Source organism: Ochotona princeps, chromosome 3 (assembly GCF_030435755.1).
Source record: "Ochotona princeps isolate mOchPri1 chromosome 3, mOchPri1.hap1, whole genome shotgun sequence".
Taxonomy (NCBI): domain Eukaryota; kingdom Metazoa; phylum Chordata; class Mammalia; order Lagomorpha; family Ochotonidae; genus Ochotona; species Ochotona princeps.
The window spans coordinates 73,548,928-73,576,544 of record NC_080834.1 but is presented as its reverse complement, the minus strand read 5'-3'; the positions used below and the strand labels follow the sequence as shown (position 1 = coordinate 73,576,544).

The 27,617-nt window shown below is 39.9% G+C and overlaps 1 protein-coding gene across 10 annotated transcripts in view; it reads right to left on the bottom strand.

Annotated features, from left to right (window-relative positions):
- Positions 1-27,617, bottom strand: part of BBX (BBX high mobility group box domain containing) — a 278,443-nt gene that overhangs the window by 136,624 nt on the left and 114,202 nt on the right. For 2 of the 10 annotated variants that reach the window (XM_058661829.1, XM_058661832.1), the window contains one exon: positions 16,767-16,883. The exons of 7 other annotated variants lie outside the window; for them this stretch is intronic. The gene's annotated coding sequence lies outside the window, so the exon portion shown is untranslated. Of the gene's footprint in view, positions 1-16,766; positions 16,884-25,084; positions 25,103-27,617 lie in introns of those variants that run through there. One more of the 10 variants, XM_058661836.1, reaches the window with a different exon arrangement.

Below are 27,617 nucleotides of genomic sequence, written 5' to 3'. Positions count from 1 at the left end.
GGAAAGTTTCCCACTGGCACACATTCAGCATGAGTCAGGAGCAGACCAGGCTGAATCAGTTCATGTCACCCACTGGCAAATCCGATCACCAGAACAGAGTGTGGGATGAGCCGGGTTTGGTCGTGACAAAACCAGTACACATATGGAATGCCAGGGCGTGGTTGCCTGTACTGGATATGAATGCAGCATCCAACCAGCACACGTGAAATCCAGGAAGGGAGGGGCAGAACCGGCAGGAGATTAAGGGGCTGGTCCCCTCGCTGGACAGCTACTCCCACTGGAGAGCGTGGGCTGGGATGAGACAGACCAGACTAAGCAAGGCTACATCACCTGTGCGCTGCATGTGGATTAGACCAAGGAAAAGCCAGGCTGGGCTGATTATTCCTGCTGGTGCAAGCATAAATTAGAGTGGGTGAGGGATGTATGGGCATAGCCGCAGAGGCTGGCACTGGGGACTAATTCTGTCAAGTCAAATCACAGAACCACATAAAGAGTGCATATACCGGGACAGAGGGACCTGAAAGGGAAAAAGTGGGTTCCCCCTTCTTGGGTCACTATTCCCGTGGGAGGGCATGAGAACTAGGACGGGAGCTGGGATGGCTAGATAGAGAGGCACTCAACAACACCTGTGAGGGCTGGATGGTTGAGTTGGTTAGATAGAACTAAGCTTTAATACCCATTGACAAGTACAAGAGCCAAATGGGATGGGGGACAGACTGGTCTTCTGCTACACATACTGGCAAACCAGGGTAGGGGGCGGGCCTGGTGGGGGTTATTGTGGGTCGCCCCAACTAGGCTGCAGCTCCCACTGGTTGATGTAAGGGCCAAACCAGACTGGACTGCAACACCCATTGGTTCCAGTGCAACTCGGGACCGAAAACAGAACCAACACAGCAACTGCAACCACCAGCTGATCGAGGTGATGGACTGTGCCGGGCCCTGTGCTTGCTAGAACATACAAGAAACTAGTCTGGGAATACCTCAAAGTTTCTTTGGAGATCTCCCCAATCGAACTGCTGGACTCAGAACTCTAATCAAGAAAAGACAGAAGACAGAGCAGATCAATCATTCATCTCAGCTATATGTTGGCAGCGAAATATGGGGCAAACGGAGACTTTATAATGGACCATATATCAATCAGTGGACGACCTCATCGCACGAAACTGGCAGCGATTCATAACCGGAGAACTGTTAACACCACTCGAGCACATATCTCAGAGCATGCCCCACATCCGGGACTCAGGGTGGGCGGGAAACCGGGTGGGGCTTCTCCCTCAATATCCCCCTTTACCTCAGATACATGATGGAAACAATATGGACATAATAGTATTACCCACTTCCCTATCCCCCTGAACCTTTTTTTTTTCTTTTTCTTTTTTTAACTGTAATTAACTATGTAAAGATTGTCAACAACAATACAATAAAATAGATTAAGAACTTAAAAAAAAAAAGAAAAAGAAAAAGATACTTTCAAATGAACAAAATATATGAATTTCAATATTAGGAACAGTGTTTCTAATGAATAAGTGTCTTCATTACTAAAATGACTCTACATGTGATATCTTCCGTTAATTTTACAAAGAGTTTATAGCAAACATTAACCAAAGTAAGAGAAACTTCTAAGATTGAAATGGATCCTAAAATAATCTTGTTTACTTCTATCATGAGAAACTGATAAAAAAGGAGACCCTTTTCACGAGTCATCTTCCATTTTATTCTGTTTTGCTTTCATTCTCAAAACCTCGGAATTTATTTTTTAAGGATTTACTTATTTGGGGGCCTGGCACAGTAGCCTAGAGGCTAAAGTTCTCACCTTGTATGTGCCAGGATCCCATACAGGCACCAGTTCTTACCCCTGCTGCTCCACATCCCTTCCAATTCCCTGTCTGTGGCTTGGGAAAGCAGTAGAGAACTACCCAAAGCCTTGGGACCCTGCAACCATGTGGGAGACCCAGAAGAAAAACTTCTGGCTCCTGGTTTCGGATCGGCTCAGTTCTGGCTGTTGTGGCCACTTGGAGAGTGAACCAGTGGCTGGAAGATTTATTTATTTTTATTGGAAAGAGAGAGAAGAAAAGACAGAGAAGTCTTCTATCTGTTGGTTCACTGCACAAATGGCCGCAATAGCCAGATGTGAGCAGATTTGAAGCTGGGAGCCAAGAACTTCTTTCCTGATACACATATGGGTGCAAGGGCACAAGGACCCGAGCCATCCTATACTGCTTCCCCAGGCCACAAACAGCAAGCTGGATGCGAAGTGGAGCAGCTGGACACGAACAGTGCCCATATGGCATGCCAGTGCCGCAGGTGGAGGATTAGACTGAAAAACCACTGTGCCAACCCGGCCTGGACTTCTTAACTTTTACCTATGCTCAGACTTTTTCAAGGAACTGCAATTGTTAAAGTGGAAATGAATAATATGATTCCTATGTTTTTCTGAAGCAAAAATGCCTATACTTTAAAAAATACGCAATAAGGAGTAGCTATAAATGACCATTTTGGCAGAAACTGCTGAGATTATTTATATACAAAACTCACTAAGAAAACTACCATACTCCCAAGGAAGGCTCTTAGCCCTAAACAAATTCTACTGCCATGCCATCAATTAAGATTTTGCTGATGTACAACTCCATGGACCATTTGTCCTTTAAGGAATGTTTTCGCCACCACTTTCTCTCTTGCTCTTTCTTTTTTTCAAAAGACAGCTACAGAATTAATGTAGAACTCTTTTTCTTATTAACCTCATCTTCTTGGATTTTAGCTATACTCTCACTGACTTTGAACTTCCACTTTATTCTTCATTCAAAGTCACACAATTTTAGAGTCAAAACAACCTTTGGAAACAATCCAACTTAATTTGTTAATGTTGACAAGAACAAACAAATCAAAATTAAGAAGTTTGCTCAAGTCCCAAAACCTATTCAAAGTGAAAGATTTGGGGCTAATAAAAAGCCATAAATGCAGTAAATTTTTCACTTTCACTCATCATTATGAAGGTAACTGAAGTTTATTTAGTATTTTTGGGCCTCATACTGTGGTGCTGTTGCTTAAACAGCTGTCTTCAATGCCAGCATCCCATATGAGAACCAGTGATAGTCCCAGCTCTAGCTCCCTGTTACTGGCCTTGAACAGCAACAGAAGATGGCCCCAAGTGCTTTGGCCCCTGCTACCCATGTGGGAGACTCAGAGCAAAGTTTCTTGTCCAAAACCCAAATATTGTAGCCATTTGGGGAATGAATCAACGCACGTAAGATTCTCTCTTTGTCCTATCTACCTTTATTTTTTTTAAAAGATTTTATTATTATTATTATTGGAAAGCCAGATATACAGAGAGGAGGAGAGACAGAGAGGAAGATCTTCCATCCGATGATTCACTCCCCAAGTGAGCCACAACGGTCCGGTGCGCGCCGATCCGAAGCCTGGAACTTGGAAACTCTTCCGGGTCTCCCACGCGGGTGCAGGGTCCCAAAGCCTTGGGCCGTCCTCAACTGCTTTTCCAGGTCACAAGCAGGGAGCTGGATGGGAAGTGGAGCTGCCGGGATTAGAACCGGCACCCATATGGGATCCCGGGGCTTTCAAGACGAGGACTTTCGCTGCTAGGCCACGCCGCCGGGCCCCTATCTACCTTTAAATAAATAAATCTTCAATAACAACAACAAAAAATAAGTTCATTTAGTATTTCTTAAAAGGTAAATAACTGACAGTTTTTATAAAGTATAAAAATTTCTTTAATGGGACAGCACTCCGGTATAGCAAGCTAATCTTCCAGTTGCTAGTGCTGGCAACCCATATGGGTGCTGGTTTGTGTCCCAGCTGTTCCAATTTTGATCCAGCTCCCTGTTATGACCTAGGACTGCAGTAGAGGATGGCTTGAGTCCTTGGACCCCCACATCCATATGAGAGACTGGAAAGAAGATCCTAACTCCCAGCTTTGTATCAGCTCAGCTCTGACTGCCGCAGCCATTTGAGAAATAAACTAATGGATGAAGACTTTCCTCTGTATTGCCACTCTCTTCAAAATCTACCTTTAGGGCCTGGCACGATAGTGTAGCAGTTAAAGTCCTCGCCTTGAATGCTCCAGGATACCATATGGGCGCCGGTTCTAATCCCAGCAGCCTTACTTCCCGTCCAGCTCCCTGCTTGTGGCCTGGGAAAACAGTTGAGGATGGCCAAAAGCTTTGGGATCCTGCACCCGCATGGGAGACCCAGAAGAAGCTCCTGGCTTCTGGCTTTGGATTGGCTCAGCTCCAGCCGTTCCAGCCACTTGGAGAGTGAACCATTGGACAGAAGATCTTCCTCTCTCTCCTCCTTTTTGTGTATCTGCCTTTCCAATAAAAATAAATAAATCTTTTTTTAAAAAACTGCCTTTAAAAATAAGTCCTTGGGCCCGGCTGTGTGGCCTAGCAGCTGAAGTCCTCGCCTTAAAAGCCCCGGGATCCCATATGGGCGCCGGTTCTAATCCCGGCAGCTCCACTTCCCATCCAGCTCCCTGCTTGTGACCTGGAAAAGCAGTTGAGGACGGCCCAAGGCTTTGGGACCCTGCACCCGCGTGGGAGACCCGGAAGAGTTTCCAGGTTCCCGGCTTCGGATCGGCGTGCATCAGCCTGTTGTGGCTCACTTGGGGAGTGAATCATCAGACGGAAGATCTTCCTCTCTGTCTCTCCTCCTCTGTGTATATCTGGCTGTAATAAAATGAATAAATCTTTAACAAAAAAATAAGTCCTTAAAATATTTTCTTTTCATTAAAACACACATCATTCATTTCACTTCATTTCAACTATCAACAGTTATTCCACCAGTAGAATAAATACACTAACACACCATGATGCGAGGCAAAATGGCCCAAGCAACTGGTGTCTGTCACCCACATGGAAGGTTTGCGTATTTTCTGATTCCTGCTTTAATCTGACCTAGCTTGGGTTGCTGCTGACATTTGGGGAGTGAATCAACAAATGGAAGATAAGTCTCTTTGTCTCTCTCTCCCTTTCACTGTCACTCTGTCTTCCAAACAAATAACATTCTAAAATAAAATATACTACAGTATAATATTTTTTCTCGGTCCCAGCTTGCTATTATACACCGTTATTTTCTTCAACCACTAAATAATTCATAACTTACAAGGCAGACACATTATCTCAAGGAACTGGTAATGGTATACGATGCAAGTTCCAAAAGTACAATAAACTTCCACTGCAGTTTCCTGCTTGAATTACAAAATGTTTTCTGTGAACCAAGGCTCTTTCCATAAAAAATATGTATGCAACGTATGCTTGAAAACTGTGCTCAAATTACTTAGATCCCAATTAACTTAAAATTCTACCTTATATCATATGCCTATAAAGTAACTAGGACCTGTCTACTAGGAGGCCAAATCCTGGGGCTGGTGCTTGGTATACTATAGTAGGCTAAGCTTCTACCTGCGGCGCTGACATTCCCATACAGATACTTATAGCCTGGGAAAGCAGCAGAGGATGGAAGATGGCTCAAGTCCTTGGAACACTACATCCACATGGGAGACTCAGTAGAAGATCCTGGCTCCTGTTTTCGGATAGCTCATCTCCAGCCATTGCAGCCATGCGGGGTGTGAATCAGCAAACAGAAGACCATCTCTCCTTTCCTCTGCAACTCTGTTTTTCAAGCTAAAATAAAATCAATGTTCAAAAGAAAAAAGAGGTCCAATCCTTTTAATCGTAACAGATAAAAACATTTTTTTCAAAAGTTAGATTAGATAGACAGAGAACAACAAGGAACGCTCAGTACCGGACAGGAAACGGTTAGCCTGGACTCACATGTACCTTACTAGGTAGGACACAAAGATAAGTTACTCCTCACTAAGGTTGAGAAGATTTCTCTGCACACTCCTCCTAAAACTGTTCTGAGCCTCAACTGTTGACAAATGCCTTGTTAGAGTTATAAGCCAGCATGGAATATCCCCAAATCCACCAAGTTCAGTAAAAATTATGCTTCAACACTACAAACTGCTAACTGAAAAAATGAAAATAGACATGAGACAGCTGATTAGTACCCTATAACCATTTTAAGGTGTATAGCAGCCAGTTGTGTATAAACTAAAATTGAAATGCCAATGAAGTAATCACAGCATGTGGTTAAGAACTTGCATTTTCCAATCATATTGGTCACTCAATACCATGTCAACTCCATAAGGTTGTAAACCATTGTTGATGTTTCGCTGTGGCTTTTAATGGGTCGGGGTGATATTCTGCCAGCTTTGCCTTTAAGAAACTGTTGAATTTATCTGGACAATAAGATGCTGGACACTATGCGAAGTACATGCTTGCAATGAAAGAATCATGACTGGATTTGAACGGTAACACTGCAATAAGGTGGAGGAATCCACCATGGGGAGAGGGTATGGGGAGGGATTAGGGGAATCCCAGAGCCTTTGCAACTGTGTCATAAAATCAAATGCAATAAAAAAAATATTTTTTTCAAATGATTTGTGTTAAGAACCATATATTAATATGTGGAAGAGTCAATATATTTCATTTTACACTTGGGGAGCGAAGGCAAAGAGATCCTAAAGATTGCACAAGTACCTGTGATATATCTCATTCTCAATTTAACAGTCTAGACGTAACACTGCACTTCATCTAAAAACACAGCATTTCTAATATGCCAAATTCAAATCATGAGCCTATCATTGGTTATGATCCAAACCACATTAGTCCTGCTGCCGTTATTACAAGAACCACAAGTAGAGATTCCGGAGGTAAGTGATACACAAGAAAAGGATCGTAAAGATAAGGCTCTCAAAAAGCACACCTTTGAATTAACCTGAATCTCTACATCTGTTATTTACTATTGTAATATACTATTCCATTGTGAACATTTAGTTATACCAGAGACTGATTAATATTCCTGTGCTTCCTAAACAGAGCCATGGCCTCTCAGAGAAGATCATCTTTCAGCTCTGTATGGATAGAACAAAGAGTTCCATGCTGTTGCATTCAAGTCTTCCGGACATAATCCTCAGTGTGCTCTGGCCTTGCCCATTTCAGTCTCTGAACTGATTTTTGTGTGTGTGTGTGAACTAAAGCATTCTTTGCTTTTCACCAAACAACACACACATAAAGTGTCATTTTTTTTCTTGGAAATAATATTGAGATTTATCTCTTTTCAGGTCAACGTTGAGATAAAGATTCAAGGTTTTCCTCTAGGAACCAAAAAAATAATTCTGAGGAAATAGTGAACTGTATCACTCACTCCCTCATATTAACAGTGTCAATGAGATTAGGCTCCAATTTTCCTAAATTCCATCCTAAGAATTCACTAAATGTGGATTTCAAAACTTCAAGTTATAGACAGAGCTCTCATTATAGCAGCCAAGATGTAATCCGAATGCTTATTTTGATTCTTTACACTACCCCAAATCAAATAACTTTTGTTGGGCAACTGTACACACTTAGCTGAGTCAATGAACAGATTTCAGACAGCTGCTTCTTGTTTCTGAACCCAAAATAATCGTTGCGGAAGATGATCGTTGTAACAAAGATGAATTAAAAATGAAGATCTAGGGTCCAGCACGGTAGCCTAGTAGCAAAAGTCTTTGCCTGGAACGCTCCAGGATCCCATGTGGGCACTGGTTCTAATCCCAGCAGCCTCGCTTCCCATCCAGCTCCCTGCTTATGGCCTGGGAAAGCAGTCAAGGATGGCCCAAAGCCCTGGGACCATGCACCCGCGTGGGAGACCCAGAAAAAGCTCCCGGCTCTTGGCTTTGGCTCAGCTCTGCTTCCACCTTTGTGGCTGTTTGGGGAGTGAATCAACGGATGTAAGATCATTCTGTCTTTCTTCCTCTCTGTATATCTGACTTTCCAATAAAAATAAATCTTTTAAAAGATAAAGATCTAAAAAAAACCACCGAAAATATATTCAAAGGAAGACATCCACTTAACATGTATAAGGATGAAACAGTAATATGAAGCATTTGGGGGAAATTTGTTCTTGGGGGAAAAATAACATCATAAAAATTTAATAAATAAAAAAAATTATTAAAAACCATTCAAAACATCAAACAGGAAATGGAGAGGAGGAACGTATTTGTCACGGTCAAGGTATACTCAAAGCCTTGTTCTCCCATGCTTGGGTGCTTTGTTTCAGATCAATTGCCCAGAGGGTCCTCATTTAAAACATTCCTTGTCTAGCCTCCTCAATAAAGAGCAAATATCGGGCCTGGCATGGTGGCCTAGTGGCTAAAGTCTTCGCCTTGAATGCATCGGGATCCCGAATGGGCGCCGGTTCTAATCCCAGCAGCTCTACTTCCCATCCAGCTCCCTGCTTGTGGCCTGGGAAAGCAGTCGAGGATGGCCCAAAGCCCTGGGACCCTGCACCTGCATGGGAGACCTGGAGGAAATTCCTGGCTCCTGGCTCCTGGCTTCGGATTGGCTCAGCACTGACCATTGCGGTCATTTGGGGAGTTAATCATCGGAAGGAAGATCTTGCTCTCTGTCTCTCCTCCTCTCTGTATATCTGCCTTTCCAATAAAAATAAATAAATCTTATAAAAAGAAAGGCAAATATCCTATGCAAAATAACACCTCTTACCTTAGATTTTCTGAATTCTGTACAACACAAACTGGCTTGAGTGCCAAAGCATTAGTTAAACTCTGTGGTTCTTAAGGTCTTATTCCAGACACATCCATAACACTGTCACCAGCAGCCTCCTCATTATAAACAGTGAGTCCTGAGAGGTCTCCACTGCAGATTGCAGATCCAAATCCTGGAAATTCATTCAGGGTTCATCCTTTCCATAATTGTAACCTCTCAGTGTAGGCACAAAGCCAGGAAGAGTGAGTTTCCTTTACCCGCGTTTGAAATCCCACAAAAGTTATAAGGGGAAAAAAAAGATGCCATTTCCAACAAATTTCACCAAGTACAAAGTAAATACAAAGAGCAGAAGAACTAGAACCTGTGGATGTAAACAGTCTCTACATGTAAATAATTTTTGAAAGTTTGAAAGTTAGGGACAACATGGTGGCCTAGTGGGGCAACCTCCTGCCTTTGGTTGCCAGCATCCCATATGGATGCTGGTTCAAGTCTTGGCTGCTACACTCTGATCCAACTCCCTGCTTATGAAATGGGAAAGGCAGGGGAGGTAGGCTCAAGTGCTTGGACCTCTATGTCCTGTGGGAGACCCAGAAGAAACTCCAGGTTCTCAGCTGCGGACTGGTCCAACTCTGGTCATGGTGGCCTTTTGGGGAGTCAATCAGCAGATGGAAGATCTCTTTCTCACTGACTTTCAAGTAATAATAAATAAAATTTTTTAAAAGTTTAAAAAAAATTGTGCTCAGCTCAATATTCCAGTGAGCTCCAGCAAGATCAGAAGAAAGTCTGTCTTGATGAGTTTGAATTTAAAAGAATAGCTGAGGAATGCATTCAGAGAAAATCAGACTCATCCCCCTGGAAGCTGGGATCTACAAGGCGTGTGACTCCGAGCTCCATGGTGCCCAGGGTCCAGAATGGTTCCTAGCATCTAGAAGGTCGCTACGTGATGAAAACACCAACCCCATGTTTCCTGGGCAGCTCTGGACTCAAGGAAGTCACAACACCATCTGCAGAGTTCTAACACACACACACACACACACACACACACACACACACACAATCTATAGGTGCTATCTAATGGTTAAATAATGGCAATTAACTATAAATGGCTGAAAACAGAAGCCAAGGTTCCTCTCAGTTCAAAATAGACCTTAACCTAAGAACAATAATGCCATCATTCATAAGACTCAGTTTTGGCCAGCACAGGGAAAGGGAATCAAGTGGCTAAGCACAAAAGAAAAGCACAGATTCTGAGCAAGGTTTAGTGGGAGAAAATGGCTTGACGCAGGCCCAGAAGAAAGCCACATCCAGAGATCGTTAACAACATAATGACATCTAGGTGAGCTTCCCAGCAGGGTCCTAATTCCTCAAAACAACTATTCATATTAAAGCACAGCTGCTCTACTTTCTGTTCTATTGTTTTTAGAAAAAATATTCATTGATTTGTTTTTCATATTTAATGAAACCCAGTCAGCCTTTTAGAAATGTGGATTTTATAGCTAAGATTAAATGAATGGTAATATACTAGGAAATTAATTTCAGCAAAATAGATTCATTACTCACTTCTTTTTCCTTAAAATTACAGACCTATATGAACATTTTATTATTTCTTTACCAAATATATACTCCCAAACAAAATGAACATTATTGAAACAATACCTTAATCTGAATGAGGCTAAACTATTTTAATGGAATGCTTTTTTAATAATACAGGTAAATCTGCTTTCATATAATTACATGAATAATTAAAGCTCAATTTTGAGCTTATTTTTCTATTTACCACCAACATTGCTGTATAACAGATGTAAAATAAGAGTATAAATTATATATGTACTTCAAAATTTATTCTTAATTAACATATTACAAGTCTTTTCTAATGTCTATCCAATACAGAAACTGTCATAATGCATTTGCTAGCCTCCTTGGAAATAGAAATTAAAACATATGTTTATGAATCAATTTTTCTACTGCATTTAAAAATGGCTGGTACAACTTATTTTATTAACACTACCATCTATTTCTGATTCTTGCCACAAGTTCAGTCATTTGGGAACATACGGTTTTCCTTCAGAAGACAATAAATTAAGAAAACTATATGAGTGTTGCAAGTTTTGCAAAGCACTTTCAAACCTGTCTAAATTAACAAAACACAATGAGATAATGCTACAAAAGAAACTTTATCACTAATAATATAAGTGGGAAAACTTAACAGGTAAAACTTCCTACATGAGTCAGACACAGTTTAAGGAGGTGGCACTATAGCTCAACAGGTTAATCTTCCCCTCTTCAAGTGCCAGCATCCAAATGTGTCCCATTGCTCCATTTCCAATCCAGCTTCCAGCATGTGATCTGGGAAAACAGCAAGGATGATCCAGTGTTTTGGAACCCTGCATGAATGGGGGACCGTGGAAGAAGCTCCTGGTTCCTGGCTTCTAGATTCAGGCTTCAGATCAGCTCAGTGCCAGCCTTTGTGGCCATTTGGGGAGTGAACCAATAGATGGAAGATCTTTCCCTCTCTGCCTCTCCTTCTGTCTGTAAATCTGCTTATCCAATAAAAATGAACTTTTTAAAAAAAACGTATCTTTTTTTTTAAAGGAAAAAAAGACAATTTAAGAGTAGTTAAAACGACCATTTTTTTTCTATCAGTAAAGTTTTCTTGCCAACTAATTTCTATTTTCCATTCATAAACATAAAAGGATATTATTCTCCTTATATTCTTGAGGAACAAAAAGTAATCTGTTCTTGACATAGGATGGTGTTAACTGTTTCTTTGGAGAAATCAAATACTTGGCAAAACATGTTTTCTTAGAGTTTTGTCAAGTAAATAATTGAGAAGGGTGATTTATCACTCTTTTGTGATTTCCATCTCCACATGGATATGCAGCCCAGTGGGTCTTAAGAGAGACGCCCTGTGTATGGACTGGAGGTTGAAGGTCAACAAGCAGGCATTCAATAACAAGTCAGTTAACATTAAAAAAAAAAAGTTACTTAATCCAATTTTTAAAACTCCAAATTTGATTTCATGTTAAGTGAATATTATTAAAAATATATTCATCATTACAGAAGTTTACATTTTCTTTTTTTTTTTACCTGCACAATTATTCTTGTCCTCCTCTTAGCCTGAGAGTTACCACTTTCAAGGGATCTTTACATAGCAGATTCATAACATCATGATTTCTTTGCACCTTTGATAAGGGCCAGAAAGTACTGACTATGGTTGGTTAATGATCACATACAGAGCTCTCTGCCAAGATGCTCCAGGGTGACTGGGTGGCATCTGTAATTCATGGGGTGTTAAGATGAGGTTGTGTCTTGGAGAGGTCACAGGTCGCTAACAAAGTGAACGCTGGGTAGCTATTATGCTTAAGAAATACCAACTCTCAGTTGTCATATAAGATTTTGAGAAGTCCTTGGGCCCGGCGGCGTGGCCTAGCGGCGAAAGTCCTCGCCTTGAAAGCCCCAGGATCCCATATGGGCGCCGGTTCTAATCCCAGCAGCTCCACTTCCCATCCAGCTCCCTGCTTGTGGCCTAGGAATTCAGTCGAGGACGGCCCAAAGCTTTGGGACCCTGCACCTGCGTGGGAGACCCGGAAGAGGTTCCTGGTTCCTGGCTTCAGATCGGCGCGCACCGGCCCGTTGCGGCTCACTTGGGGAGTGAATCATCGGATGGAAGATCTTCCTCTCTGTCTCTCCTCTCTGTATATCCAGCTTTCCAGTAACAATAAAATCTTTAAAAAAAAAAAAGATTTTGAGAAGTCAAATAATTCCATAAAAGTGAATAGTGCTAATCCATTTTAAAGTAAAAGAGAATCTTTGTAATAGCAATGGGAAGAATGGATGAAGTTAACAAGAAATTCACTAGTGCTCACACTCACCTGGAATTGAGATATCCCTAGCACAAGAAACAGAAGCCAATTTGTTTCCCAAAAGGCTAAATAGAAAAACTCAACATTGACTCAAAGATCATAAGCAGAATGTGACACAAGACGGAGTTAAGTTGTATAGAAGTTAATAGAGGATGGGACGAGTTGCCCTGGTCACAATTGTAGTTTTGGGGGAGGAGGAGCAAGGAGTCCAAACTACAAGCTTTTATTCTCAACAGTATCTGGATAACTTGATGAATAGAAATAGGAAGTCAAAAGCATTCACTGTAACTTCTCAAAGAAGCATCAACTTATTATTTCTCTAGAATAAATCAACCATAAATAACAAGGAGAAACAAGAAGTCCTATGTATGCCCCCTTGCTGTGACTGAGACAGAGTAACTGGAAGGTGGCTATAGTATACTTATCATGAAGTATACTTAAATATCATTAAGTATACTTATACTTAAAGCCTGGCCAAGAAGATACAGTCAAATTCTGGCAGTGGTATCCAGAAAAATAGGGAGAAACTATTTTTCATTTCAACTTTGAAGACAGAATTTACAATCTGAAGCTAAAAAAGAAATCTCAAGAAATCACTGGTCTTCTAAATGGCAGCGTGAAGTGGATAGCATGGTGGTTTAGCAAGCTAATCCTCCACCTGACATGCCAAAATCCCACTGAGCACAGTTCAAGTACAGTTGCACCACTTCCAATGCAGCTAACTGCCTATGGCCTGGGAAAACAACAAAGGACAGCTCAAGTCCTAAATCCCAGCACCCATGGCGTAGACATGGAAAAATTTCCCTGATCAACTCAGCTCTAGCCATTGCAGTCATTTAGGGAGTGAAGCAGCAGATGGAAGGTATCTCTCTATCTTCCTCCCTCCCTTCCTTCCTCTCTCTCTACTTACTTATCTATCTACTTACTGCTCCTTCTCTATAAATCTCTCAAATAAAAATAAATCTAAAAAAATCTATAAAGATTTTTAAAAGGATAATGAAGCTCAAGAAGAAATATTTTGCTTCAAAAAGCTACTTACCAGAATAACTTTTATAGTACTCATGATTTTTGCCCTGTTCTTTTAGGAAAGTTATAGATATTTCGATGTTTGTTGAATTTACTTATTTCTCTTCTGTAATTAGTAGATGTCTATTAAATAGTAAATGCTAAGCAATAAACTAGATCCTGATGCCATTTCTAAGAAAATCTTACAAAATACACATAATCAATAGTGTCAACAAGCTTGACAAAAGCAAAGTAACAAGAGCCACTAGACTTATGGGCCAAAAAATATGAGATTAGAAGGAATTTCTTCGTTATTAAAACTTAAATGACATGTAAAAAGATAATGAGATACCAAAAAAAATTATTGGCTAACAAAAACAAAGGTGAAGAAAGCTTAGGCAAGAGGAAAAAGTAGGGCCCAGCGCGATGGCCTAACGGCTAAAGTCCTCACCTTGACCACGTCTGGATCCCATATGAATGCCGGTTCTAATCCTGGCAGCCCTGCTTCCCATCCAGCTCCCTGCTTGTGGCCTGGGAAAGCAGTCGAGGATGGCTCAAGGCCTTGGGACCCTGCACCCGTGTGGGGGACATGGAGAAGGTTCCTGACTCCTGGCTTCAGATAGGCGCAACACCGGCTGTTGTGGTCACTTGGGGAGTGAATCATCGGATGGAAGATCTTTATCCCTGTCTCTCCTCCTTTCTGTATATCTGACTTTGGAGTAACAATAAATAAATCTTTCTAAAAAAAAAAAAAAAGAGGAAAAAGTAGCCAATACAACCTGAGTCATTATCTCAAGCATTTAGGATTTTGAAAAAAATATACAAGCTGGTCACCACAGCTTGCAAACAACCCTCTGTGGGTCACTCTTTCTCTATTTCAGACTCAGATGAAGGGAAGAAGAAATCAGTAAAAGATGTGCATGTTTCTTTGCACAACTGTCTTCGGAAGTCAGGAACAAAATATTTTCATTCATCACAATAGAATATTATTATTATTATTACATGGTTTTATGAGAGAAAAAAATTAGTGAGCAAACACAACTGACTATTTTAGGATACAAAGTCTTAAGTGGGGTTGACAAAAGGTACAAGTGACAGCTAGAAAACCAAGAGAAATAAAAAAAACTGCTGCAAAAAAAAAATGGAGATCATCAGTGTCATGAAGATGGGGTTACAGAAAACTTAGAAAATGATTGCTATCTTTAAATATGTATTAATATATGCCCAGAAACAGTAACATTCACAAAGAAGATGATCATTCATAAGTACATGATCAACAGATTAAACATAAATTAACAATTTCTAAGAATTATAAGAGAAAAAGAGGGTGCACTTACATGATTGGGGAGTATAAAATATTAACAAGTTCTGTGCAGTTTGAAGTTGCTTGGAAACAAAATAAACACAAAAAGAGAGTAAACAGTGGTATTTTCATATAATGAAATGCTACCGGTCACTACAATCATAAACAGATTACAAGTACAAGCATGCTGACTCTTACAGGCACAAGGCTGAGCAAGAGAAAACGGATGTTGCAGAGGAAACATATTACTGTTACAAAAAATTCAAAACAAGCAAAACCTAATGTAGGAGGTACTTAACCATGTGAAAAGAAAAAACTATGATGAAAAACATGAAAGTAATAAACTCAACATCCAGGAATTCATGAGTCTAAGTGAAAGAAAACAGAGAGGAATGATGGAATCAGGGGTAAAATGCAAAGACACAGAGAAACCAAATGAGATCCTGCATCTCCTTTTTCACTCTCCAGTACGCATCCACCTGAGCCTGAGTCACTGAAGGCAGGTCTCCCAGGGCGTGGCAGCGGTCCAGGACTTGAACCAGCTTCTGTTGCTTCCCAAGATACACAGGCAGAAAGCTGGGCAGCAAGCAGAGCAGCTAGGATTTAAACCAGGCACTCCAATTGGGAATGTGAGGATTCCGAGCAGCAACTATCCCTCTCTTTCCACAATCACTCCCCTACTGCTAAGAAACTCCCAGAAATTACTCTATACCTATTTTAAAGATAATGTTAAGTAGGTACAAATAACCAATACCCAGTAGGTAGGTACCCAAGACTTAGCAAAATTATCTTTTAATTTTATACAACTCCTTGTGATAAATATTTTCATTAGTTTAATTATGACAAAGCCAGAATCCAGGGCTGATAAGAAGATTGTCCAATGTTATACAGTAGGTCTAGATTCAAACCACATCCAACACTGATATTCAAGTCTAAAGACCAAAATGAAGCTACTGAATTAGGCTATCTAACATATAAGAAAAAGAAAATTTTTACCACAAAAACATAAGATTCAGTATTCCACAGCTTGCTATTTTCATTCATCCCAGCATTTCAAATGTACTCCAGCCATCACATTTTAATAGTATGCCGTAATTTTATACCATAGTACTTCTTTATTACTTCATAGTCATAATTTACTTTTAAATTCGCTAAGTCCTAAAGCTGTTTATAGACACACTTATGTTTATAGAAAGACTCAATTTGGCTGTACTACTTATCATAACTTGAATGTCTCTAAGACTGGCAGCTTAAGGAAAGTTAGCTGTTGGTAGGCAGAATCCTTCCACTCCCATTTTACTACCCTGCCATTAGGCATTCACTCATAAGCAAGTGAACAGGCTTGCAAGGCAGACAGAAATTAGTTGCTTCTACTCCTTTTCCTCATCTCTCTTCCAACCATACTTCAAAACCTCTGCTTAGGGACCAGTGTGGTGGGACAGCAAGCTAAGTTTCCCACTGTGGTGTCAGTATCCCATACGGGTACCAGTTAAAGTCCCAGGTGCTCCCTTTGTGATCCAGTCTCTGATTATGGTCTACGAAGACAGCAGAGGCTGGGTCAAGTCCTTGGGCACCTGCACTTAATGTGGAGAGACCTGTAAGAAGTTCCTGGCTCCCAGTTTCAGAACTACTCAGCTCCAGCCATTCCACAATGGAGTGGAGTCACCATTTGGTGACTCAGTGGACAGAAGATCTCTCTCCTCTCTCTCTCTTTCTCTCTAAACTCAACCTTTCTAATAAAATAAATATTTAGAAAAAATGCATTGAAATGCATGCAAGAAACATAGTATCACCATTCTCTATTCCATTGACCCTGGGGCTCCTTCAGCACTTACACAACATTCATTTAATTATTTGTCAACTTTTTAATATGTTGTTGTTATTTTCACTGGCTTGTCCAACCCACCAAGATAACTGAAAAAGAATTACAAATTTGTGCCTTCTATGCTATTCCCTAACCATTCTTCTTCCCCCAAAATACCACCAACTATGCTCTGTGAACAGTAGTCACTTAATAAATGCTGATTGACTTACTACAGTAGAACAATTCGTCTCTGGTATTTCTCAATATCCCAGTGAATCCTTCACATCTACAACATGCTGGAGATGATAACAGGTACTGCTAGAGGCTGGGGATCTTCCTGAGGATTCCTGGGACAAGAAAAACACAGAGAGAGACCAGAGACAGTCAGGGGAAATAGAGAGAAGAAACGTGGAATTCAACAGAGGATAGAATTAAAGAGCTGAGAAAAAAGCAAGAGTCAGGAGTTAGAGAGGAATCAAGCATTCAGTGAAGTCAGGGAGAAGTCAGAATTTGATTTTGAAGTCCTTTTTTGGTACTATTTATTCATGCAACAAGTGTCTCCATGTTACCAACTTTATGATATAATTAGCTGTAGCAAAGTTATTGCTGAGATTTTTATGAGCTTTAGTGACTAAAATTAATCTTTATCAGGTTTTACCTTTGCAAATAAACACACATGCGCACGTGCGCGCACACACACACACACATACACAATCCTCTGAACAGTGGTAAGCAAGAATATATTGCAAAGAGCAGGCAGGAAGCATTTGACCCAGCAATGATGATGCCTGTGCTCCACAGGGGGGAACCTGGGTTCCAGTCTGTGTTCTGGCTCCTGATCCTGCTTCCTACTAAATATGCAGGAATGACAAGGATGGGCATGATCACTGAAGTTCCAAATCTGATTCTAAAAATCCAATGTCTTTTCTAATATCCCACATTATTCATATTAGAAATGAACATTTCCCATCCAGTGGGGGAGATCCAGTAGGGAATGGTTGACCTCAGAGTTCTCGGCCTACAAGGGCACTCCAATTCCCTGTGATCTCCTTAGCAGTTGGGATATAGTCCTTGGTGCCCATACCAATAGTCCTTGGTAAGGTACTGGGAGTCTCCAGGGTTACGATACAAGACTCCTCCTGTCCTCCTGTTCCACTCTGGGGTCCCCTCCATCTCTGTGCATATGATGAGGCTGTTAAGAGGCTGTTAGGGTTGCTCTTGGATCCCATTGTATGTCTTTATAGTTTTTGCTAGTGTCTAATGCAGATTTGAGTCTGCTGTCTGTAAGTTACTTGTTGCAATCTTGATAGATTATAATTAACATCTCTGAATAGTACCCTATAACCATTTTAAGGTTTATAGCAGTCAGTTATGTATAAATTAAAATTGAGATGTCAATGAAGTAGTTACAGGATATGGTTAAGAACTAGCATTTTCTAACACATTGGTCACTCAGTACCATGTCAATCAACTTCATGATGTTGTAAATTTCCATATTTCTTCATGTTGGTGAATTTGTGTAGTGGCTTTTCATTGGAGGGAATGATATTCTGCCAGCTCTACTTTCAGATCAAGGATGGTCTCCCAATGAAACTGTTGAATTTATCTGGCCAATTACGATGCTGGACTCTCTGCATGGTCCATGCCCGCAATGATGGAATTATGACCGGTTATGAACTGCACTACTGTAGTAATATGGAGGAAATCAATATGGGGGGAGGGGTTGGGGGAATCCCAGAGCCTATGGAACTATGTCATATTATGAAATAATAATTAAAAATGAAAAAAAAGAAATGAACATCTCACACATGTAAACTATTCTTATAAAACACTGTATATAATTCAGGATAAAATTTTTCTACCTAATGTGACAATGAATTATTCAGAATAATCATTATAGTATTTTCAAATGTCAGAAAAATTAATCAGAATACAAATATATCAGAACAATGACAGAAAATTATTAATACAAATCAAATGAGCAATCAACTGACAACATTTTAATCTTCGTATAAGAAGGGAAGGCTGGGTACCTGGCATCAGAGATAACGCACCATACGGGATGCATACATCCCTATGGGTTCAAGCCCTGGCTCTTCTCCCTATTCCAGTTCCCTGCTAGTGCGCAGCCTGGGAAGCAGCAGAGAATGGCTCAAGTAACCAGGTTCCCTACCACCCACATGGAAGACCTGCACAGAGTGCCAGGCTCCTGGCTTTTGCATGGCCTAGCCCTGGCTGGTGCCAGCTTTTGGGAAGTGTGAGGCAGCAGATGCAAGAGTCCTCTCCAACTGTGCATCTTCTCTGCCTTTCAAATAAATGAATGTTTTTTAAATAAAATGAAAAAGTGTACTTGCTTTTACAATTCTGCAATTTAAAGTCTTAATGAGTCAACACAATTTAGCTGAACAGAATGATGAAAAGATGATCCACATTTCAATGAATTTTTCCTATAGTTCACTGCCAGTAAAGGTCTGATCCTTAAGCAACTTGTTCTCTTACAACATCCAATAAAAGGTTTACATTGCAATCCAATTTCAAGGTACTCCATGGAATAAAAATGATTTAATGTCCCATTCTTTTTAAGTATTAGTATTATCTCTTGAGGGATACAGATATTCTTCTAAATAATCATGCCCTTTGGAAGCAATCAATGTAATTGCCAGAAAAGCTCCTTTGATACAAGTGTAAAGCGTGTTATTGGAGTTCACAGCAAGACAAGAGAACAAGAATACAAAGAAATTCCTGTTCAATTGTGCATCAACAAATTTTGCATCAAGCTCAGCAATTTTAAAAGCAGGAATTTTCAAATAAGGACTAAATACAGTACTGCTCTGCCCTCTAGTGACTGCCTAGGTTTTACTAACTATTTGCTTTTCTCAACTTCAGGTTTTAAAACATCACATGGTAGTTGTTATTTATTTGAGTAGTAAAGAATATTGATCAAGTTTTATGACATGATTTTCTGTATGAACACAGTGCAAGAGACTTCACTGTTCAATAATTTCTTTTCATTGAGATGAGTTGCCTAAGCAGTGCAAAGCAGAAAATTATATATATATATATATATACACAAGAACACAAAGTATATATGTGTGTGTATATATGTGTGTATATATAATATATATGTGTATATATGTATATATGTGTATATATATTATATATATATGTCAATCTTTACTTTTATGCAATTTCTTTGGAAAGATTAAGGAATTCCACTTCTTTCTTCAAAAACTTTTGAAGAAAGTTCAAAAATATTGTACTCCATAAATCCCAAGTTAGTCAGCTTTATTATTGTGGAGTCTGAGGTAGCAAGTTAAATGGTTCCACCAATACCATACATAGATGAATAATTTTCTCTTAATTATTATAGAACAAAAATGCTTACTACAAAAATATTCTGAACATAATTTACTTATAATTGTTCAAGTGCCACTTTAGGATTTTCTTAAACCTCGGTATCATCATTAGCAAACTGATCACTTCACCAATATGTGTGGAAATATTAATCAAGGATGTCAATTAAAACAAAGTTATTACATGGAAATCCATCCTAGTACTCTCCAAATTTCTCATGCCCAAGCCTTTTGGAAAGAACTGAAATGATTATAGAACATTTCCACTCGTACTAAACCCAGTCTACTACTTAGTCTACACATTTATGCTGTAATTTAATATTACATGTGCACCTCTAGTGTAAATGGATGGGCACATATGTGAGGGTACTCTACAGGGACATGGTGGTATGGTTGGGAGTACTGATGCTGCAGCCAGACTGCCTGGGCTTAAATTCCAGTTCTGCCACTTACTGACAGTAGTATAACCTTGGCATCCTCCTCAGCTTCAATTTCCTCACCTAAAAACAGGAATAAAAAGAAGTACCTAAAATACAGGTAGCTTTCATGTCTTCAAAAATGTTTGCTATATATAGATGTATGCATTTCTAAAACTTAGATGATGTACTTTTTTTTTAAAGATTTATTTTATTTTTATTACAAAGTCAGATATACTGAGAGGAGGAGAGATAGAGAGGAAGTGGAGCTGCCGGGATTAGAACCAGCAGCCATATGGGATCAAGGCGAGGACCTTAGCCACTAGGCCACGCTGCCAAGCCCGATGATGTACTTTTAATATCTGAAGCTTTTATTGTATGCTAATTGTATATATAAGAAAAGAATGCTAGTTGCCAATAAGCGTGCTGAAGTATTTAAGGAGAGGCATAGCGATGTCTTTAATTTACTTCCAAATGCATTAAAAATTAAGTTAGAATTGAAGAGGGATTGAAGGACAGAAACATCATATATATATATATATATATATATATAAATGCAAATGGCCAAATCAAGGTGATGCATATATGAGTTTCATAATAAAATGTTGAGGAGAAAATACACCTACCTCTCATCATGTGGTGATTATTCATTATTTGTAACAGTATTAAATTTACAGAACAGTATGAACTGCAAAGAACAATGCCTGACCTTCAACAATGACAAATGGCAATATATTTATTTAAGCAAATGGAACATGGTGATCTACTATTATTCTTCCTAAAATCGCATAAGAGGAGAGAAAATGAGGACATGTGCTAGGGTTGAGAACATGCCTGCAAAGGTGTTTTCAGTCCACATTATAAATACAGTATAAAACCACACAGGTAAAGGACATGGTCTTTCAAAGTCAAAAAGAGCAGGCTCTGTTATGAGTCAGGAAAATCAATATTCCAAATACCACATATAAAATGGGAATAATGCATCTACATCTAAGTTGTTGTGAAAATTAGCGGGAAATATATATATATGCACTGACATAAATATGCGTAGAAACTTGCATCTGTAACACAAACCACCTTTGCAGTTTTTATCATTAAAATTATTTGGTTCTCACCTAAAACTGTACGTGCAGGTAGATCAACTACTGAAAGCATTCTAAAGGATCACCAACGGGCCCAGCATGGTAGCTTAGTGGCTAAAGTCCTCACCTTGCATGCACTCAGGGATCCCATATGGGTGCTGGTCTACTTCCCATCCACTTCCCTGCTCTACTTCCCATCCACTTCCCTGCTTGTGACCTGGGAACATAGTCAAGGACAGCCCAAAGCCTTGGAACCCTGCACCCATGGGGGAGACCCAGAACAGTTCCTGGCTTCAGATCAGCTCAGCTGCAGCTGTTGTGGCCACTTGGGGAGTGGAAGATCTTTCTGCCTCTCCTTCTCTATGTAAATCTGACTTTCCAAATAAATAAATCTTTAAAACAAATAGAGGATCATTATCAAAAGTGTAGGGTTTATATACTGGCATGCACGAGAGCCAAAATGGGTGCAGGGGTAGGCCACAGCATCCATTGGCAAGTTCCACTGCTGAGTGCGAATCATGTCAGGTTGTATTATAGCATCTCCTGGCAGGCATGGAGCTGGCCTGGTAGGGGGAACTGTGGACACTCCCCTGCTGGGCTGTAGTTCTTGCTGGTGAGCATGAGAGGCAGGGCTGGGGATGGACCATGCTGGTTAAGATAGCAGCACCCATGGGCATACACGTAGGTCAGGTTGACCTGAGCAATAGCACCTATGGTATGCACAAGAGCCAAATAGGATGCAGGATGGACCAGGTTAGGCCACAGCACAGGTCAGCACAGGCAAAAACCAGGGCTGGGAGCAGGCCCGGTGAGGGCTATTGGAGGTTACTCTGACTAGGCAACCACCAGTATGGTTGAAGACCAAGTCTATGGTGGGTTGGGCTAGGCTAGGCTGGGTTGCAGCTCCCATTGGTTCACATGAGTGATGGGGCTGGGGACAGAAGTGACCAGGCAGCTACATCCATCAGTATATACACTAGGTGGTGCAGGTGATAGACCAAAACTGATCTTGCACTGGCTGACACACCTGAGTCAAGTCTAAGGTCACTCCAGGTGAGGTTTCTTTGGGAACTCCCCATCTAGACCACTGTACTGAAACCCTGGCCGGGAAAAATCACAATATATGTGGTATGACCTTGAAGTGCATTTGTTAGGACTGCACCTTAGTTGCTGATGACTGTGCAGTGGACACCATGCCCAGATGCACACACGAGTATAACAGCCAGCTCACCTATGCCAGTAGAGGATGGCTGTGCCTCATCTGAGGATGGAAAGCAAAACAGGTTGGACCACTCTCCTGGTCAAACTTTGCAACATGTTCCTGGGCCTCTGGATGCTCTAAGGTGGACTTGGTCAGCCAATTGACCTTGGAAAGATTTTCTCAATGAAGCTGCTGACATCTCAGAACTATCACAACTGCTCAAGTAACACTCTCAGAACACTCCTCCCTACATCAGGGTCTCTAAGGCATCACCAAATAACTGCCCCCACCCCACCCAGGAGCTGAAGCAGTTTGACAACAAAGGAGAGGCCTTCTCTTCTTCCCTCCTTCTTTGTCACACCTACTTTCCTCCGTACCTCGACCCTCCCCACTCTAACTAGAGACCCAGATGTGTGGGCATCACCCTCAACTACATAAACAATATTAAAATTAATTTTTAAAAATATTAGTGCTTATTTAAAGGACCACTACACTTGGTGCAAAACCAGAGTTGGAACTAACCAGGAATTCATAGTTCATCCCACTGCAATGACAAGTATAATAAACATAAATGCTATGGGTGACTGATATGTCTAACAGGTATATTGATGACATTTTAAAGAAAATCACTTTAGTGTATTTAACAAAATGATACCAGTAGCTGGATAAACTTTGATTTATCACATTTAATATTAAAGTTACACATTTAAAAAATATGAGATCATTGCTCCCATAAAGTGAATTTTTGCATCAGTAGATTTCTCTAGGTAGTCAGTGACTCAACACATAGTCTCAGCTAAAAGGAAAACCAAGATGGTCTAGTGGCTAAAGTCCTTGCCTCAAACGCACTAGAATCCCATATGGGCGCCAGTTCTAATCCCGGCAGCTCCACTTCCCATCCAGCTCCCTGCTTGTGACCTGGGGATGCAATAGAGGACATCCCAAAACCTTGGGACCCTGCACCTGCGTGGAAGATCCAGAAGAAGCTCCTAGCTCCTGGTTTCGGATCAGCTCAGCACTGGCCGTTGTGGCCACTTGGGGGGTGAATCATCAGATGGACGATCCTCTCTGTCTCTCCTCCTCTCTGTATATCTGACTTTGCAATAAAAATAAAATAAATCTTAAAAAAAAAAAAGGAAAACCAAGAACTTGGCAGTGAAAAAAGGAATATTGGAAATATTAAACAAATAGATTCTGACTTTACTGCTTTATAAAAAGCTGTCTTCTCTAAAGGTATACTCCCTGCTGGGTCATTAATCCAAAGATAATTTTAAGACATTTAGCTATTTCTTAGCTTTTCTATATTGTTGACCTTGAAATTCTTTCCCATTCTCCAAAGCACTATATGACTTTTCCCACCACAGAACTGACTATTTTTCTTTTCTTCAAACTTGCCTTAACAAGGACTAGACAGATGTTTCAAAAGGTCTGATGTTAGGGATGTTATACACTTATGCCAATTTTCAGCTTTTAACTTTATGTCTTAAGTTACATCTATATTCAACTTGAATCTCTACAGAAGTCATCTCAAATCAGTAACTATATACTCTGCTCAAATCCAACCCAAACTTCACCATTCTCCTTCCTTCTCTCTCCTCTACTCTTCATTTCTCCATCTCATACACACACCAGTTTGTTACTATTTCTTCATTTCAGATGGCAGTATTAATATTCTTCTCACCTACCACACTGCAGTTAGAAACTTACATTGGATTTCTTAATTTCCTTTTCAGTTCTGCTCTCTCTCTCTTTCTCCCCCTCCCTCTAAATTTATTTGAAAATCGGGGGTGGGGAGTATGGTGGGGGATGTCACAGAAAGACAGAGGAGAGGGGGAGAGGTGAATAGGGAAGGTAGAAAAAGAGGGGAAGGAGAAGGAAGGGAGGAGAGAGACAGAGAGAGAGATTTATTGATTCTTCATCTGCTGATTCCCTCTGTAAATGGCCACAAAAAACATGTAGTGCTGGGAGGTGGGAATTCCATTCAGGTCTCCTTCATGGATGACAGGGGACCAAGCAGTTGGGTCATCTTCCCTGCTGTGCCAAGTGCATCAGCTGGGAACTGTCTGAAAGCAGGCAGCCAAGATCCAAATTGGCACTCCTACATGAGATGTGTCCTAGCACCTGTCCTGTAAATTAGCAGCTTTAACATTGGCTCAGGTGACACATCCTGGCATTAATAAGTTTTGAGAAATACAGTAAAAGTTAAGAGTTACAGTCACTAAACACACACACACACACACACACACACACACACACACAGATGACAAACAGTGGCAGGCACAAGTATTTTGAAAAATGCTCAAGGAAATTCTTAAAACTGATTATCCGCTAATTTTTACCCTGTGAATAAGAAAATGATTTGATTTTTGTCAGTCGAACACTTCAATCCAAAATATTTCAGGGCACATCTGGAGTATAAGCTTAATAATGACCCTTCTACATATCAGTCCCATGCACAAATATAAGACCCCTTAAGAAGAATGGATGTCTCCTCACTTAGGATAACAATAAAGCCCACTAAGCCACTATTCCCAAGGCTTACCTCTTTTTCCTTCCAACGCATCCCATTTGTATCATCTGCTGAAAATTTTTCAGTGGTACACGTGTCTTTGTGAGGGAAACAGTAAACTCATCGTAACAATGAGAACACTCTAAGCCTACTATAGCACCATTCTGATTTTAACTTTACCTAAAGCCTAAGTAGCAGAAGGAGCCTATTCACCTTCCAGATCTCTGCTCCAGTTGCTCCTCTGTATAGCCTTGCTTGATATCCTTAAACAGGACACTTAAGTTACTACTCAGAACTTTTATTAGTGAAGTGTTGAGTTAGGTTTAGTCTTGGGCCTACCTGACTCCACAGCTCTAGCTTCAAAAACAAACAATAACAGAATGTGATCGATCCAAACCTATCTTGTATAAGCGATACTTTGAGTTTCTGCCTATCCAGAGTCATCTCTGGGAAGCCAAAGTGAGCATTATAACGCTCACAATCTAAAGTAAAGAATAAAACATATTTATAAGTATTCTAAGCAGAAGTTCTAAAACACTTCTTCAAAATTATGTTATAGATGTCAATGTAAAAATAGTTTCAACAAAAATATTCAGTAAAGATATCAATAATTTGATGATTAAAAACTCATAAAAGGGGACACCTTCATTATCAACAAGATTTATTATAACATTCTTACTGGAAAGATTTATCTCATGTTCTCTGAAAAATGAAGCTCTAAGTGAATATTAAAGAAAAGCAATACACATCATTTTTTTTTTTTTTTTCATTTTTTTTTTTAATTATTTATTATTTAACTTCATTAATTACATTGTATTATGTGACACAGTTACATAGATACTTGGGTTCTCCCCACCCCTCCCCAAACCCTCCCACCATGGTGGATTTCTCCACCTTATTGCATAACCACAGCTCAAGTTCAGTTGAGATTTCCCCATTGCAAGCGTATACCAAACATAGAGTCCAGCATCTTATTGTCCCGTCAAGTTCAACGGTTTCTTAGGTATACCCTCTCTGGTCTGATGACAGAGCCAGCAGAGTATCATCCCAGTCAATTGAAAGCTCCAACATACCATCAGCAAAAATTTACATCATTATGGAATTAATTGACATAGTAATGAGTAACCAATATGTTAAAAGTAAATGCGGGTTCCCAGCCACCTTCAATACACATCATTTTTAACAGCAACTAAACTTTCAAACATGAATACTTCATCACTCATTTAAATGTTCACTTCACCAAATAAATTGGAAGATAACTGTATGCCTTCATCCTTGCAAAGCCCAACAATTTTACTGCTAGAGGCTGGATACTGAAGGATATTGATAGGAGCTATTGTTTTATCTATTCATTTATTAACCATAAATCCAACTGGTGATTTGGCAGTTCAAACAATGTTGAAGTTAAGTATTAAAGCTATAATGAGGACATGGACAGTTTCATGTCCATCTCCATCTAGGTGTTACCTAGAGGAATAGAAGGACGTACACTATTTATGTTTTACAGATCTTAGTGCTTCTTTTATTTGGCAATTCTTCATTTTGATTGGTGGTGTGCAACTTATTAGGACAGTGCTGACCACACAAATGGTAGGTGGGCGCTGTCAAAAGCCAGTTCTTCTATGCCCGGCTGGCTCCTCAAGAAACTTGTGCAGTCAAGTGCCTATGATAACACTTTCTAGCTAACAAAGAATATTTCTGCTGTGAGGAGACATACTTTATAATAAATGGCCTAACTGTAAATTCTTGGGAACATTACAATAATTACATATTCACCTGATTTTTAGGAACAGTAATTTAGTGATAGCAGAGGTAGAATAATTCAACTCAATAGAGGAAAAAATTACAATATTCTTATCATCTTCAGAGATCACTGTGAATATAAAAATATGTTAAAAATCCTAATAATCTAACACCTAAAATTGGACTTTGGTCAACTTTCTTAGCATATTTAAATTGAATCTAGATGTCATATTGCTTCTCTTAAAGCCCAGCATGAACTTATCTGAAATCTTACAACCTTATCTTAAATCTTGCAAACTTCCTATGTATTCCACTCACATGGTAGCTTATAAAGCGTTACAGAAGTGTTTGTTAGAAATTTAATCAGTGTTAATAAACACTTGCCAATTCAGAGTACACTACAAATGAACCAAAATGTACCTAGAAATGTTCAGCTGTTCATTTGAATTTAAGTCTACTGGCATTTATTGACAATAGTACTAACTGTAAACTTGAAGGTACAGAGTGTCATTGAATTTTGAATAATACTTAATGTATTCTGGGAAAAAAGTATGTCTGTACAGACCAGGAAGTGCTTATTAAGATGAAGGTAAATGGAATTAATGATTCTACTAACATAACGAGAACTTATCAAACAACTTCTATAAGCCAGACACTATTTCCAGATTTTGGAACTCAACTCTAACAGACTTTGTAGCGTAAACCCAAATCTCTCAACAGTTTAGAAGAGGTTCTATGAAAGCACTTCATGTATATGCTCTTACACGTACACATTTA